General features: G+C 54.9%; 1 protein-coding gene across 1 annotated transcript in view; it reads right to left on the bottom strand.

Moving 5' to 3' along the window:
- The window catches only part of LOC140723079 (uncharacterized), a 561,502-nt gene that overhangs the window by 377,263 nt on the left and 165,904 nt on the right, over positions 1-18,335 (bottom strand). The gene's annotated exons all lie outside the window — the stretch shown is intronic.

The following is an 18,335-nucleotide window of genomic DNA, read 5'->3' on the forward strand; positions in this document are numbered from 1 at the left end:
GACACAGTAGCGTCTCAGCTCCAGGCTGAGGGAGGTCGGATGCCCAGGATCTCAAATCCACCCAACCCCCTTCCTGGCAAACTGACCCCCTCCCGCCCCCCCCCCCCGGCAGAAAGTTAAAATATCAGACGTGACACCACTAAACTCCGTAGTAATAGAGGGACAGGGGATGAAATACTGGGGTCAGACACAGAGTGAATCTCCCTACACACCGTCCCATCACACAATTCCGGGGTCAGACACAAAGTAAATCTCCCTCCACACACACCCCTTCCCATTCACTCAAACCATCCGCATTCCCAACGGGACGCACCCCTACCCATTCGTTTCCATCATCCGAACATTTCAACTGGGCCCCACCCTTTCCTATTCACTACCGCCATCTGCCTCCCAATGGCACACCTTCCAATTCATTTCCAATGGGACCCCACCCCCTTCCTATTCACTGCCAATGGGATCCCACCCCTTCCTATTCACTGCCAATGGGATCCCACCCCTTCCTATTCACTGCCAATGGGATCCCACCCCTTCCTATTCACTGCCAATGGGACCCCATCCCTTCCTATTCACTGCCAATGGGATCCCACCCCTTCCTATTCACTGCCAATGGGACCCCAACCCTTCCTATTCACTGCCAATGGGATCCCACCCCTTCCTATTCACTGCCAATGGGACCCCACCCCTTCCTATTCACTGCCAATGGGACCCCACCCCTTCCAGTTCATTTCCAATTGGACCCCACCCCTTCCTATTCACTGCCAATGGGACCCCATCCCTTCCTATTCACTGCCAATGGGACCCCACCCCTTCCTATTCACTGCCAATGGGACCCCACCCCTTCCTATCCACTGCCAATGGGACCCCATCCCTTCCTATTCACTGCCAATGGGACCCCACCCCTTCCTATTCACTGCCAATGGGACCCCACCCCTTCCTATTCACTGCCAATGGGATCCCACCCCTTCCAGTTCATTTCCAATGGGACCCCACCCCCTTCCTCTTCACTGCCAATGGGACCCCATCCCTTCGTATCCACTGCCAATGGGACCCCACCCCTTCCTATTCACTGCCAATGGGACCCCACCCCTTCCTATTCACTGCCAATGGGATCCCACCCCTTCCAGTTCATTTCCAATGGGACCCCACCCCCTTCCTATTCACTGCCAATGGGACCCCACCCCTTCCTATCCACTGCCAATGGGACCCCATCCCTTCCTATTCACTGCCAATGGGACCCCACCCCTTCCTATTCACTGCCAACATCTGCCTCCCAATGGCACACCTTACAGTTCATTTCCAATGGGACCCCACCCCTTCAAATTCACTGCCAATGGGATCCCACCCCCTTCCTATTCACTGCCAATGGGACCCCACCCCTTCCTATTCACTGCCACCATCTGCCTCCCAATGGCACCCCTTCCAGTTCATTTACAATGGGACCCCACCCCCTTCCTATTCACTACCAATGGGACCCCACCCTTCCTATTCACTGCCAATGGGACCCCACCCCTTCCTATTCACTGCCAATGGGACCCCACCCCTTCCTATTCACTGCCAATGGGGCCCCACCCCTTCCTATTCACTGCAAATGGGACCCCACCACTTCCTATTCACTGCCAATTGGACCCCACCCCTTCCTATTCACTGCCAATGGGACCCCACCCCTTCCTATTCACTACCAATGGGACCCCACCCTTCCTATTCACTGCCAATGGGACCCCACCCTTCCTATTCACTGCCAATGGGACCCCACCCCTTCCTATTCACTGCCAATGGGACCCCACCCCTTCCTATTCACTGCCACCATCTGCCTCCCAATGGCACACCTTACAATTCATTTCCAATGGGACCCCACCCACTTCCTCTTCACTGCCAATGGGACCCCACCACTTCCTATTCACTGCCAATGGGACCCCACCCCCTTCCTATTCACTGCCAATGGGACCCCACCCCTTCCTATTCACTGCCAATGGGACCCCACCCCTTCCTATTCACTGCCAATGGGGCCCCAACCCTTCCTATTCACTGCCAATGGGACCCCACCCCTTCCTATTCACTGCCACCATCTGCCTCCCAATGGCACACCTTCCAGTTCATTTCCAATGGGATCCCACCCCTTCCAGTTCATTTCCAATGGGACCCCACCCCCTTCCTATTCACTACCAATGGGACCCCACCCTTCCTATTCACTGCCAATGGGACCCCACCCCTTCCTATTCACTGCCAATGGGACCCTACCCCTTCCTATTCACTGCCAATGGGGCCCCACCCCTTCCTATTCACTGCAAATGGGACCCCACCCCTTCCTATTCACTGCCAATTGGACCCCACCCCTTCCTATTCACTGCCAATGGGACCCCACCCCTTCCTATTCACTACCAATGGGACCCCACCCTTCCTATTCACTGCCAATGGGACCCCACCCTTCCTATTCACTGCCAATGGGACCCCACCCCTTCCTATTCACTGCCAATGGGACCCCACCCCTTCCTATTCACTGCCACCATCTGCCTCCCAATGGCACACCTTCCAATTCATTTCCAATGGGACCCCACCCACTTCCTCTTCACTGCCAATGGGACCCCACCACTTCCTATTCACTGCCAATGGGACCCCACCCCCTTCCTATTCACTGCCAATGGGACCCCACCCCTTCCTATTCACTGCCAATGGGACCCCACCCCTTCCTATTCACTGCCAATGGGGCCCCACCCCTTCCTATTCACTGCCAATGGGACCCCACCCCTTCCTATTCACTGCCACCATCTGCCTCCCAATGGCACACCTTCCAGTTCATTTCCAATGGGATCCCACCCCTTCCAGTTCATTTACAATGGGACCCCACCCCCTTCCTATTCACTGCCAATGGGACCCCATCCCTTCGTATTCACTGCCAATGGGGCCCCACCCCTTCCTATTCACTGCCAATGGGACCCCACCCCTTCCTATTCACTGCCAATGGGACCCCACCCCTTCCTATTCACTGCCAATGGGGCCCCACCCCTTCCTATTCACTGCCAATGGGACCCCACCCCTTCCTATTCACTGCCAATGGGGCCCCACCCCTTCCTATTCACTGCCAATGGGACCCCACCCCTTCCTATTCACTGCCACCATCTGCCTCCCAATGGCACACCTTCCAGTTCATTTCCAATGGGGCCCCACCCCTTCCTATTCACTGCCAATGGGACCCCTCCCCTTCCTATTCACTGCCAATGGGGCCCCACCCCTTCCTATTCACTGCCAATGGGACCCCATCCCTTCCTATTCACTGCCAATGGGACCCCACCCCTTCCTATTCACTGCCAATGCGACCCCACCCATTCCAGTTAATTTCCAATGGGACCCCACCACTTCCTATTCACTGCCAATGGGACCCCACCACTTCCTATTCACTGCCAATGGGACCCCATCCCTTCCTATTCACTGGCAATGGGACCCCACCGCTTCCTATTCACTGCCAATGGGATCCCACCCCTTCCTATTCACTGCCAATGGGACCCCACCCCTTCCTATTCACAGCCACCATCTGCCTCCCAATGGCACCCCTTCCAGTTCATTTCCAATGGGACCCCACGCACTTCCTCTTCACTGCCAATGGGACCCCACCACTTCCTATTCACTGCCAATGGGACCCCATCCCTTCCTATTCACTGCCAATGGGACCCCATCCCTTCCTATTCACTGCCAATGGGACCCCATCCCTTCCTATTCACTGCCAATGGGACCCCATCCCTTCCTATTCACTGCCAATGGGACCCCATCCCTTCCTATTCACTGCCAATGGGACCCCACCCCTTCCTATTCACTGCCAATGGGACCACACCCCTTCCTAATCACTGCCAATGGGACCCCACCCCTTCCTATTCACTGCCAATGGGACCCCACCCCTTCCTATTCACTGCCAATGGGACCCCATCCCTTCCTATTCACTGCCAATGGGACCCCACCCCTTCCTATTCACTACCAATGGGACCCTACCCCTTCCTATTCACTGCAAATGGGACCCCATCCCTTCCTATTCACTGCCAATGGGACCCCACCCCTTCCTATTCACTGCCAATGGGACCCCACCCCTTCCTATTCACTGTCAATGGGACCCCACCCCTTCCTATTCACTGCCAATGGGACCCCATCCCTTCCTATTCACTGCCAATGGGACCCCACCCCTTCCTATTCACTGCCAATGGGACCCCATCCCTTCCTATTCACTGCCAATGGGACCCTACCCCTTCCTATTCACTGCCAATGGGACCCCACCCCTTCCTATTCACTGCCAATGGGACCCCATCCCTTCCTATTCACTGCCAATGGGACCCCATCCCTTCCTATTCACTGCCAATGGGACCCCATCCCTTCCTATTCACTGCCAATGGGACCCCATCCCTTCCTATTCACTGCCAATGGGACCCCACCCCTTCCTATTCACTACCAATGGGACCCTACCCCTTCCTATTCACTGCCAATGGGACCCCATCCCTTCCTATTCACTGCCACCATCTGCCTCCCAATGGCACACCTTCCAGTTCATTTCCAATGGGACCCCACCCACTTCCTCTTCACTGCCAATGGGACCCCACCCCTTCCAGTTCATTTCCAATGGGACCCCACCCCTTCCTATTCACTGTCAATGGGACCCCACCCCTTCCTATTCACTGCCAATGTGACCCCACCCCTTCCAGTTCATTTCCAATGGGACCCCACCCCTTCCTATTCACTGCCAATGGGAGCCCACCCCTTCCAGTTCATTTCCAATGGGACCCCACCTCTTCCTATTCACTGCCAATGGGACCCCACTCCTTCCCATTCACTGCCAATGGGACCCACCCCTTCCAGCTCATTTCCAATGGGAGACCACCCCTTCCTATTCACTGCCAATGGGTCCTCACCCCTTCCTATTCACTGCCAATGGGACCCCACCCCTTCCAGTTCATTTCCAATGGGACCCCACCCCTTCCGATTCACTGCCAATGGGACCTCACCCCTTCCAGTTCATTTCCAATGGAACCCCACCCCTTCCTATTCACTGCCAATGGGACCCCATCCCTTCCTATTCACTACCAATGGGACCCCACCCCTTCCTATTCACTAGCAATGGGACCCCACTCCTTCCTATTCACTGCCAATGGGACGCAACCCCTTCCAGTTCATATCCAATGGGACCCCACCCCTTCCTATTCACTGCCAATGGGACCCCACCACTTCCTATTCACTTCCACCATCTGCCTCCCAATGACACCCCTTCCAGTTCATTTCCAATGGGACCCCTCCCCTTCCTATTCACTGCCAATGGGGCCCCACCCCTTCCTATTCACTGCCAATGGGACGCCACCCCTTCCTATTCACTGCCAATGGGGCCCCACCCCTTCCTATTCACTGCCAAAGGGACGCCACCCCTTCCTATCCACTGCCAATGGAACCCCACCCCTTCCTATTCACTGCCAATGGGACCCCACCCCTTCCATTTCATTTCCAATGGGAGACCACCCCTTCCTATTCACTGCCAATGGGAACCCACCCCTTCCATTTCATTTCCAATGGGACCACACCACTTCCTATTCACTGCCAATGGGACCCCACCACTTCCTATTCACTGCCAATGGGACCCCACCCCTTCCTATTCACTGCCAATGGGACCCCACCCCTTCCATTTCATTTCCAATGGGAGACCACCCCTTCCTATTCACTGCCAATGGGAACCCACCCCTTCCATTTCATTTCCAATGGGAATCCACCCCTTCCTATTCACTGCCAATGGGACCCCACCCCTTCCTATTCACTGCCAATGGGACCCCATCCCTTCCTATTCACTACCAATGGGACCCCACCCCTTCCAATTCACTAGCAATGGGACCCCACTTCTTCCTATTCACTGCCAATGGGACCCAACCACTTCCAGTTCATTTAAAATGGGACCCCATCCCTTCCTATTCACTGCCAATGGGACCCCACCACTTCCTATTCACTTCCACCATCTGCCTCCCAATGACACCCCTTCCAGTTCATTTCCAATGGGACCCCTCCACTTCCTATTCACTGCCAATGGGACGCCACCCCTTCCTATTCACTACCAATGGGACCCCACCCCTTCCTATTCACTGCCAATGGGACGCCACCCCTTCCTATTCACTGCCAATGGGACCCAACCCCTTCCAGTTCATTTCCAATTGGACCCCATCCCTTCCTATTCACTGCCAATGGGACCCCACCCCTTCCTATTCACTGGCAATGGGACCCCACCGCTTCCTATTCACTGCCAATGGGATCCCACCCCTTCCTATTCACTGCCAATGGGACCCCACCCCTTCCTATTCACAGCCACCATCTGCCTCCCAATGGCACCCCTTCCAGTTCATTTCCAATGGGACCCCACGCACTTCCTCTTCACTGCCAATGGGACCCCACCACTTCCTATTCACTGCCAATGGGACCCCATCCCTTCCTATTCACTGCCAATGGGACCCCATCCCTTCCTATTCACTGCCAATGGGATCCCATCCCTTCCTATTCACTGCCAATGGGACCCCATCCCTTCCTATTCACTGCCAATGGGACCCCATCCCTTCCTATTCACTGCCAATGGGACCCCACCCCTTCCTATTCACTGCCAATGGGACCACACCCCTTCCTAATCACTGCCAATGGGACCCCACCCCTTCCTATTCACTGCCAATGGGACCCCACCCCTTCCTATTCACTGCCAATGGGACCCCATCCCTTCCTATTCACTGCCAATGGGACCCCACCCCTTCCTATTCACTACCAATGGGACCCTACCCCTTCCTATTCACTGCAAATGGGACCCCATCCCTTCCTATTCACTGCCAATGGGACCCCACCCCTTCCTATTCACTGCCAATGGGACCCCACCCCTTCCTATTCACTGTCAATGGGACCCCACCCCTTCCTATTCACTGCCAATGGGACCCCATCCCTTCCTATTCACTGCCAATGGGACCCCATCCCTTCCTATTCACTGCCAATGGGACCCCATCCCTTCCTATTCACTGCCAATGGGACCCCATCCCTTCCTATTCACTGCCAATGGGACCCAACCCTTCCTATTCACTACCAATGGGACCCTACCCCTTCCTATTCACTGCCAATGGGACCCCATCCCTTCCTATTCACTGCCACCATCTGCCTCCCAATGGCACACCTTCCAGTTCATTTCCAATGGGACCCCACCCACTTCCTCTTCACTGCCAATGGGACCCCACCCCTTCCAGTTCATTTCCAATGGGACCCCACCCCTTCCTATTCACTGTCAATGGGACCCCACACCTTCCTATTCACTGCCAATGTGACCCCACCCCTTCCAGTTCATTTCCAATGGGACCCCACCCCTTCCTATTCACTGCCAATGGGAGCCCACCCCTTCCAGTTCATTTCCAATGGGACCCCACCTCTTCCTATTCACTGCCAATGGGACCCCACTCCTTCCCATTCACTGCCAATGGGACCCACCCCTTCCAGCTCATTTCCAATGGGAGACCACCCCTTCCTATTCACTGCCAATGGGTCCTCACCCCTTCCTATTCACTGCCAATGGGACCCCACCCCTTCCAGTTCATTTCCAATGGGACCCCACCCCTTCCTATTCACTGCCAATGGGACCTCACCCCTTCCAGTTCATTTCCAATGGGACCCCACCCCTTCCTATTCACTGCCAATGGGACCCCATCCCTTCCTATTCACTACCAATGGGACCCCACCCCTTCCTATTCACTAGCAATGGGACCCCACTCCTTCCTATTCACTGCCAATGGGACGCAACCCCTTCCAGTTCATATCCAATGGGACCCCACCCCTTCCTATTCACTGCCAATGGGACCCCACCACTTCCTATTCACTTCCACCATCTGCCTCCCAATGACACCCCTTCCAGTTCATTTCCAATGGGACCCCTCCCCTTCCTATTCACTGCCAATGGGGCCCCACCCCTTCCTATTCACTGCCAATGGGACGCCACCCCTTTCTATTCACTGCCAATGGGGCCCCACCCCTTCCTATTCACTGCCAAAGGGACGCCACCCCTTCCTATCCACTGCCAATGGAACCCCACCCCTTCCTATTCACTGCCAATGGGACCCCACCCCTTCCATTTCATTTCCAATGGGAGACCACCCCTTCCTATTCACTGCCAATGGGAACCCACCCCTTCCATTTCATTTCCAATGGGACCACACCACTTCCTATTCACTGCCAATGGGACCCCACCACTTCCTATTCACTGCCAATGGGACCCCACCCCTTCCTATTCACTGCCAATGGGACCCCACCCCTTCCATTTCATTTCCAATGGGAGACCACCCCTTCCTATTCACTGCCAATGGGAACCCACCCCTTCCATTTCATTTCCAATGGGAATCCACCCCTTCCTATTCACTGCCAATGGGACCCCACCCCTTCCTATTCACTGCCAATGGGACCCCATCCCTTCCTATTCACTACCAATGGGACCCCACCCCTTCCAATTCACTAGCAATGGGACCCCACTTCTTCCTATTCACTGCCAATGGGACCCAACCACTTCCAGTTCATTTAAAATGGGACCCCACCCCTTCCTATTCACTGCCAATGGGACCCCACCACTTCCTATTCACTTCCACCATCTGCCTCCCAATGACACCCCTTCCAGTTCATTTCCAATGGGACCCCTCCACTTCCTATTCACTGCCAATGGGACGCCACCCCTTCCTATTCACTACCAATGGGACCCCACCCCTTCCTATTCACTGCCAATGGGACGCCACCCCTTCCTATTCACTGCCAATGGGACCCAACCCCTTCCAGTTCATTTCCAATTGGACCCCATCCCTTCCTATTCACTGCCAATGGGACCCCACCCCTTCCTATTCACTGCCAATGGGACCCCACCCCTTCCTATTCACTGCCAATGGGACCCCATCACTTCCTATTCACTGCCAATGGGACCCCACCCCTTCCTTTTTCACTGCCAATGGGACCCCATCCCTTCCTAATCACTGCCAATGGGACCCCACCCCTTCCTATTCACTGCCAATTGGACCCCATCCCTTCCTATTCACTGCCAATGGGACCCCACCCCTTCCTATTCACTGCCAATGGGACCCCACCCCTTCCTATTCACTGCCAATGGGACCCCATCCCTTCCTATTCACTTGCAATGGGACCCCACCCCTTCCTATTCACTGCCAATGGGACCCCATCCCTTCCTATTCACTGCCAATGGGACCCCACCCCTTCCTATTCACTGCCAATGGGACCCCATCCCTTCCTATTCACTGCCAATGGGACCCCACCCCTTCCAGTTCATTTCCAATGGGACCCCACCCCTTCATATTCACTGCCAATGGGACCCCACCCCTTCCTATTCACTGCCAATGGGACCCCACCCCTTCCAGTTCATTTCCAATGGGAGACCACCCCTTCCTCTTCACTGCCAATGGGAACCCACCCCTTCCAGTTCATTTCCAATGGGACCCCACCCCTTCAAATTCACTGTCAATGGGAACCCACACCTTCCTATTCACTGTCAATGGGACCCCACCTCTTCCAGTTAATTTCCAATGGGACCCCACCCCTTCCTATTCAATACCAATGGGACCCCACCCCTTCTAGTTAATTTCCAATGGGACCCCACCCCTCTCAGTTAATTTCCAATGGGACCCCACTCCTTCCTATTCACTACCAATGGGACCCTACCCCTTCCTATTCACTGCCAATGGGACCCCACCCCTTCCTATTCACTGCCAATGGGACCCCATCCCTTCCTATTCACTGCCCATGGGACCCCACCCCTTCCTATTCCCTGAAAATGGGACCCCACCCCTTCCTATTCACTGCCAATGGGACCCCACTCCTTCCTATTCACTGCCAATGGGACCCCACCCCTTCCTATTCACTACCAATGGGACCCCACCCCTTCCAGTTCATTTCCAATGGGACCCCACCCCTTCCTATTCACTACCAATGGGACCCCACCCCTTCCAGTTCATTTCCAATGGGACCCCATCCCTTCCTATTCACTGCCAATGGGACCCCACCCCTTCCTATTCACTGCCAATGGGACCCCACCCCTTCCAGTTCATTTCCAATGGGACCCCACCCCTTCCTATTCACTGCCAATGGGACCCCATCCCTTCCTATTCACTGCCAATGGGACCCCAACCCTTCCTATTCACTGCCAATGGGACCCCACCCCTTCCAGTTCATTTCCAATGGGACCCCATCCCTTCCTATTCACTGCCAATGGGACCCCACCCCTTCCAGTTCATTTCCAATGGGAGACCACCCCTTCCTATTCACTGCCAATGGGTCCTCACCCCTTCCTATTCACTGCCAATGGGACCCCACCCTTTCCAGTTCATTTCCAATGGGACCCCACCCCTTCCTATTCACTGTCAATGGGACCTCACCCCTTCCAGTTCATTTCCAATGGAACCCCACCCCTTCCTATTGACTGCCAATGGGACCCCATCCCTTCCAATTCACTACCAATGGGACCCCACCCCTTCCTATTCACTAGCAATGGGACCCCACTCCTTCCTATTCACTGCCAATGGGACGCAACCCCTTCCAGTTCATATCCAATGGGTCCCCACCCCTTCCTATTCACTGCCAATGGGACCCCACCACTTCCTATTCACTTCCACCATCTGCCTCCCAATGACACCCCTTCCAGTTCATTTCCAATGGGACCCCTCCCCTTCCTATTCACTGCCAATGGGGCCCCACCCCTTCCTATTCACTGCCAATGGGACGCCACCCCTTCCTATTCACTGCCAATGGGGCCCCACCCCTTCCTATTCACTGCCAATGGGACGCCACCCCTTCCTATTCACTGCCAATGTGACCCCACCCCTTCCTATTCACTGCCAATGGGACCCCACCCCTTCCTATTCAATGCCAATGGGACCCCACCCCTTCCTATTCACTGCCAATGGGACCCCATCCCTTCCTATTCAATGCCAATGGGACCCCACCCCTTCCTATTCACTGCCAATGGGACCCCATCACTTCCTATTCACTGCCAATGGGATCCCACCCCTTCCTTTTTCACTGCCAATGGGACCCCATCCCTTCCTAATCACTGCCAATGGGACCCCACCCCTTCCTATTCACGGCCAATTGGACCCCATCCCTTCCTATTCACTGCCAATGGGACCCCACCCCTTCCTGTTCACTGCCAATGGGACCCCACCCCTTCCTATTCACTGCCAATGGGACCCCATCCCTTCCTATTCACTGCCAATGGGACCCCACCCCTTCCTATTCACTGCCAATGGGACCCCATCCCTTCCTATTCACTGCCAATGGGACCCCACCCCTTCCTATTCACTGCCAATGGGACCCCACCCCTTCCTATTCACTGCCAATGGGACCCCACCCCTTCCTATTCACTACCAATGGGACCCCACCCCTTCCAGTTCATTTCCAATGGGACCCCACCCCTTACTATTCACTACCAATGGGACCCCACCCCTTCCAGTTCATTTCCAATGGGACCCCATCCCTTCCTATTCACTGCCAATGGGACCCCACCCCTTCCTATTCACTACCAATGGGACCCCACCCCTTCCAGTTAATTTCCAATGGGACCCCACCCCTTCCAGTTAATTTCCAATGCGACCCCACCCCTTCCTATTCACTACCAATGGGACCCCACCCCTTCCTATTCACTGCCAATGGGACCCCACCCCTTCCAGTTCATTTCCAATGGGACCCCATCCCTTCCTATTCACTGCCAATGGGATCCCACCCCTTCCTATTCACTACCAATGGGACCCCACCCCTTCCAGTTAATTTCCAATGGGACCCCACCCCTTCCAGTTAATTTCCAATGCGACCCCACCCCTTCCTATTCACTACCAATGGGACCCCACCCCTTCCAGTTAATTTCCAATGGGACCCCACCCCTTCCAGTTAATTTCCAATGCGACCCCACCCCTTCCTATTCACTACCAATGGGACCCCACCCCTTCCTATTCACTGCCAATGGGACCCCACACCTTCCTATTCACTGCCAATGGGACCCCATCCCTTCCTATTCACTGCCAATGGGACCCCACCCCTTCCTATTCACTGCCAATGGGACCCCACCCCTTCACATTCACTGTCAATGGGAACCCACCCCTTCCTATTCACTGTCAATGGGACCCCACCCCTTCCAGATAACTTCCAATGGGACCCCACCCCTTCCTATTCACTACCAATGGGACCCCACCCCTTCCAGTTAATTTCCAATGGGACCCCACCCCTTCCAGTTAATTTCCAATGCGACCCCACCCCTTCCTATTCACTACCAATGGGACCCCACCCCTTCCAGTTAATTTCCAATGGGACCCCACCCCTTCCTATTCACTACCAATGGGACCCCACCCCTTCCTATTCACTGCCAATGGGACCCCACACCTTCCTATTCACTGCCAATGGGACCCCATCCCTTCCTATTCACTGCCAATGGGACCCCACCCCTTCCTATTCACTGCCAATGGGACCCCACCCCTTCCTATTCACTGCCAATGGGACCCCACCCCTTCCTATTCACTACCAATGGGACCCCACCCCTTCCAGTTCATTTCCAATGGGACCCCACCCCTTACTATTCACTACCAATGGGACCCCACCCCTTCCAGTTCATTTCCAATGGGACCCCATCCCTTCCTATTCACTGCCAATGGGACCCCACCCCTTCCTATTCACTGCCAATGGGACCCCACCCCTTCCAGTTCATTTCCAATGGGACCCCACCCCTTCCTATTCACTGCCAATGGGACCCCATCCCTTCCTATTCACTGCCAATGGGACCCCACCCCTTCCTATTCACTGCCAATGGGACCCCACCCCTTCCAGTTCATTTCCAATGGGACCCCCATCCCTTCCCATTCACTGCCAATGGGACCCCATCCCTTCCTATTCACTGCCAATGGGACCCCACCCCTTCCTATTCACTGCCAAAGGGACCCCACCCCTTCCTATTCACTGCCAATAGGACCCCATCCCTTCCTATTCACTAACAATGGGACCCCACCCCTTCCAGTTCATTTCCAATGGACCCCACCCCTTCCTATTCACTACCAATGGGACCCCACCCCTTCCAGTTCATATCCAATGGGACCCCACCCCTTCCTATTCACTGCCAATGGGACCCCACCCCTTCCTATTCACTGCCAATGGGACCCAACCCCTTCCAGTTCATTTCCAATGGGACCCCACCCCTTCCTATTCACTGCCACCATCTGCCTCCCAATGAAACCCCTTCCAGTTCATTTCCAATGGGACCCCACCCCTTCCTATTCACTGCCAATGGGACGCCACCCCTTCCTATTCCCTGCCAATGGGACCCCACCCTTCCTATTCATTGCAAATGGGACCCCTCCCCTTCCTATTCACTACCAATCGGACCCCTTCCCTTCCTATTCACTGCCAATGGGACCCCACCCCTTCCAGTTCATTTCCAATGGGACCCGACCCCTTCCTATTCACTACCAATGGGACCCCACCCCTTCCTATTCACTACCAATGGGACCCCATCCCTTCCAGTTCATTTCCAATTGGACGCCACCCCTTCCTATTCACTACCAATGGGACCCCACCCCTTCCTATTCACTGCCAATGGGACCCCACCCCTTCCAGTTAATTTCCAATGGGACCCCACCCCTTCCTATTCACTACCAATGGGACCCCACCCCTTCCAGTTAATTTCCAATGTGACCCCACCCCTTCCTATTCACTACCAATGGGACCCCACCCCTACCAGTTAATTTCCAATGGGACCCCACCCCTTCCTATTCACTACCAATGGGACCCCACCCCTTCCAGTTAATTTCCAATGGGACCCCACCCCTTCCTATTCACTACCAATGGGACCCCACCCCTTCCAGTTAATTTCCAATGGGACCCCACCCCTTCCTATTCACTACCAATGGGACCCCACCCCTTCCAGTTAATTTCCAATGGGACCCCACCCCTTCCAGTTAATTTCCAATGGGACCCCACCCCTTCCTATTCACTACCAATGGGACCCCACCCCTTCCAGTTCATTTCCAATGGGACCCCACCCCTTCCTATTCACTACCAATGGGACCCCACCACTTCCTATTCACTGCCAATGGGACCCCATCCCTTCCTATTCACTGCCAATGGGACCCCACCCCTTCCAGTTCATTTCCAATGGGACCCCACCCCTTCCTATTCACTGCCAATGGGACCCCATCCCTTCCTATTCACTGCCAATGGGACCCCACCCCTTCATATTCACTGCCAATGGGACCCCACCCCTTCCAGTTCATTTCCAATGGGACCCCATCCCTTCCCATTCACTGCCAATGGGACCCCATCCCTTCCTATTCACTGCCAATGGGACCCCACCCCTTCCTATTCACTGCCAAAGGGACCCCACCCCTTCCTATTCACTGCCAATAGGACCCCATCCCTTCCTATTCACTACCAATGGGACCCCACCCCTTCCAGTTCATTTCCAATGGACCCCACCCCTTCCTATTCACTACCAATGGGACCCCACCCCTTCCAGTTCATATCCAATGGGACCCCACCCCTTCCTATTCACTGCCAATGGGACCCCACCCCTTCCTATTCACTGCCAATGGGACCCAACCCCTTCCAGTTCATTTCCAATGGGACCCCACCCCTTCCTATTCACTGCCACCATCTGCCTCCCAATGAAACCCCTTCCAGTTCATTTCCAATGGGACCCCACCCCTTCCTATTCACTGCCAATGGGACGCCACCCCTTCCTATTCCCTGCCAATGGGACCCCACCCTTCCTATTCATTGCAAATGGGAACCCACCCCTTCCTATTCACTACCAATCGGACCCCATCCCTTCCTATTCACTGCCAATGGGACCCCACCCCTTCCAGTTCATTTCCAATGGGACCCGACCCCTTCCTATTCACTACCAATGGGACCCCACCCCTTCCTATTCACTACCAATGGGACCCCATCCCTTCCAGTTCATTTCCAATTGGACGCCACCCCTTCCTATTCACTACCAATGGGACCCCACCCCTTCCTATTCACTGCCAATGGGACCCCACCCCTTCCAGTTAATTTCCAATGGGACCCCACCCCTTCCTATTCACTACCAATGGGACCCCACCCCTTCCAGTTAATTTCCAATGTGACCCCACCCCTTCCTATTCACTACCAATGGGACCCCACCCCTTCCAGTTAATTTCCAATGGGACCCCACCCCTTCCTATTCACTACCAATGGGACCCCACCCCTTCCAGTTAATTTCCAATGGGACCCCACCCCTTCCTATTCACTACCAATGGGACCCCACCCCTTCCAGTTAATTTCCAATGGGACCCCACCCCTTCCTATTCACTACCAATGGGACCCCACCCCTTCCAGTTAATTTCCAATGGGACCCCACCCCTTCCAGTTAATTTCGAATGGGACCCCACCCCTTCCTATTCACTACCAATGGGACCCCACCCCTTCCAGTTCATTTCCAATGGGACCCCACCCCTTCCTATTCACTACCAATGGGACCCCACCACTTCCTATTCACTGCCAATGGGACCCCACCCCTTCCAGTTAATTTCCAATGGGACCCCACCCCTTCCTATTCACTGCCAATGGGACCCCACCCCTTCCTATTCACTGCCAATGGGACCCCACCCCTTCCAGTTCATTTCCAATGGGACCCCATCCCTTCCTATTCACTGCCAATGGGACCCCACCTATTCCTATTCACTGCCAATGGGACCCCACCCCTTCCTATTCACTGCAAATGGGATCCCACCCCTTCCAGTTAATTTCCAATGGGACCCCATCCCTTCCTATTCACTACCAATGGGACCCCACCCCTTCCTATTCACTACCAATGGGAACCCACCACTTCCTATTCACTTCCAATGGGACCACACCCCTTCCTAATCACTGCCAATGGGACCCCACCCCTTCCAGTTCATTTCCAATGGGACCCCACCCCTTCCTATTCACTGCCAATGGGACCCCACCCCTTCCTATTCACTGCCAATGGGACCCCACCCCTTCCAGTTCATTTCCAATGTGACCCCACCCCTTCCAGTTCATTTCCAACGGGTCTGTGAACCTGGAAATTGCCGGGCACTCCTGAATTCCGTGTTTGACAGAATTCAGGGCTGCGTTTACGGAATTTGACGAGAACGCCGATGCTTTATTAGTTACAAGGAAAGTCGAGGGTCGTGAGGATGTTGACGACTTTGTAACACTGACGAGGTTCTCACTTCTGGCGGAGACGGTGGATACGATCGAAAGGAAGGACCTTCGGCAGGTCTTCCTGCAAATGGGGTGGGGTGCGTGAGAGAGAGGTTTATGGTTTCTGTGTCCCAACACGGGGTGATTCATTACGCCTGGTTCCCGGTGTCCACATAACACACAGGAAGTTATACAGGGCACGGCTCCCGATCTCTGTCTCCACACCGAAAATTTTACCGCGCACGGTGTCGGGTCACTGTATCGACACCGGGAATATTACCGCACACGTTTCCTGGTGTCTGTATCCTCCTCTCTCCACGACACTCGGAGTGATGACGCACAGGATCCAGAGATGATGATGTCGGATCGGTTTCTATTGTTTGCGATATATTTATTATTTGTGATAAACTGTCTGCGCAATCGAGTGGAGGGTGGTCGAGAGTGACTGTCCTGCGAGGGGCTCCTGATTGAAAATAATGAATAGGGAGGGAACAACAGAAGGATTAAGAATGGTCACTAGGGAGGGAGTGAAAGGTTGACTGAAAATGGTCTCCGGGGAGAAAGTGATGGGCTGAGTGACAATGGGCGCCAGGGAGGGGGCGATGGGCGGAATTAAGATGGCCGCGGTCACCTTGTTTCTCATGGCCGGCAGGGAGGGAGTGATACACTGACAAGAGAGTGGGAGTGATAGGCAGAGTTAAAATGACCGACAGGGTGGGGATGACGCACTGAGTGAAAATTATCACCAGGGAGGGAGTTACCTGCTGACTAAAAGTAGGATTCTGGATTAAAACCAGAAAATAAAATTACTACCGGGAAAGAGTGACGCACCAACATAACATTGACACCAGGCGAGTGACGTGCGAATTGAAAACGGTCTCCAAGGAGGGAGGGAGGGAGGGAGGGAGGGATGCACAGTGAGAAAATGGACCCCAGAAAGTGACAAGTCGGAAGGAGTGGCGGCCCGACCTGAAATAGCCCCTGATTTCTTTGTTAAAATGGCCGACAGGGAGACAGTGATGGACAGACTTCCAATGGCCAACAGGGAAGGAGAGACGCACCGGTTAAAATGGCCGAAATGGAGACAGTTGGACATTGAGAAGAGAGAGGGAGTAATGGGTCGATGTAAAATAATCTAATGTGTGAAAATGACGCTCTGATATGAAATGGCCACTGCTTCGGTTCAGCTGTCTGACGAGGCAGTTTAGGGTTAGTGATACCTTGTTTAAAGTGAGCGCCGTGTAAGGAGGGCGTGAATGGTCGATTGAAAATTACCGCCAACATCGTTAATTCTGTTGAGGAAAAGGGAGAGATGTGGTGACTGAAGGAGACCCCGTTCGGCCGGGTTGAAACGGGACCAAGGAGGGAGAGATGTGGTGACTGAAGGAGACCCCGTTCGGCCCAGGTTGAAACGGGACCAAGGAGGGAGAGATGTGGTGACTGAAGCAGCCAACGCTCGGCCGGGTTGAAACGGGACCAAGGAGGGAGAGATGTGGTGACTGAAGGAGACCCCGTTCGGCCGGGTTGAAACGGGACCAAGGAGGGAGAGATGTGGTGACTGAAGGAGACCCCGTTCGGCCGGGTTGAAACGGGACCAAGGAGGGAGAGATGTGGTGACTGAAGGAGACCCCGTTCGGCCGGGTTGAAACGGGACCAAGGAGGGAGAGATGTGGTGACTGAAGGAGACCCCGTTCGGCCGGGTTGAAACGGGACCGAGAAGGGAGAGATGTGGTGACTGAAGGAGACCCCGTTCGGCCGGGTTGAAACGGGACCAAGGAGGGAGAGATGTGGTGACGGAAGGAGACCCCGTTCGGCCGCGTTGAAACGGGACCAAGGAGGGAGAGATGTGGTGACTGAAGGAGACCACGTTCGGCCCAGGTTGAAACGGGACCAAGGAGGGAGAGATGCGGTGACTGAAGGAGACCACGTTCGGCCCAGGTTGAAACGGGACCAAGGAGGGAGAGATGTGGTGACTGAAGGAGACCGCGCTCGGCCGGGTTGAAACGGGACCAAGGAGGGAGAGATGTGGTGACTGAAGGAGACCGCGCTCGGCCGGGTTGAAACGGGACCAAGGAGGGAGAGATGTGGTGACTGAAGGAGACCCCGTTCGGACGGATTGAAACGGGACCAAGGAGGGAGAG

This window comes from Hemitrygon akajei, unplaced genomic scaffold, assembly GCF_048418815.1.
Source record: "Hemitrygon akajei unplaced genomic scaffold, sHemAka1.3 Scf000100, whole genome shotgun sequence".
Classification (NCBI taxonomy): Eukaryota; Metazoa; Chordata; class Chondrichthyes; order Myliobatiformes; family Dasyatidae; genus Hemitrygon; species Hemitrygon akajei.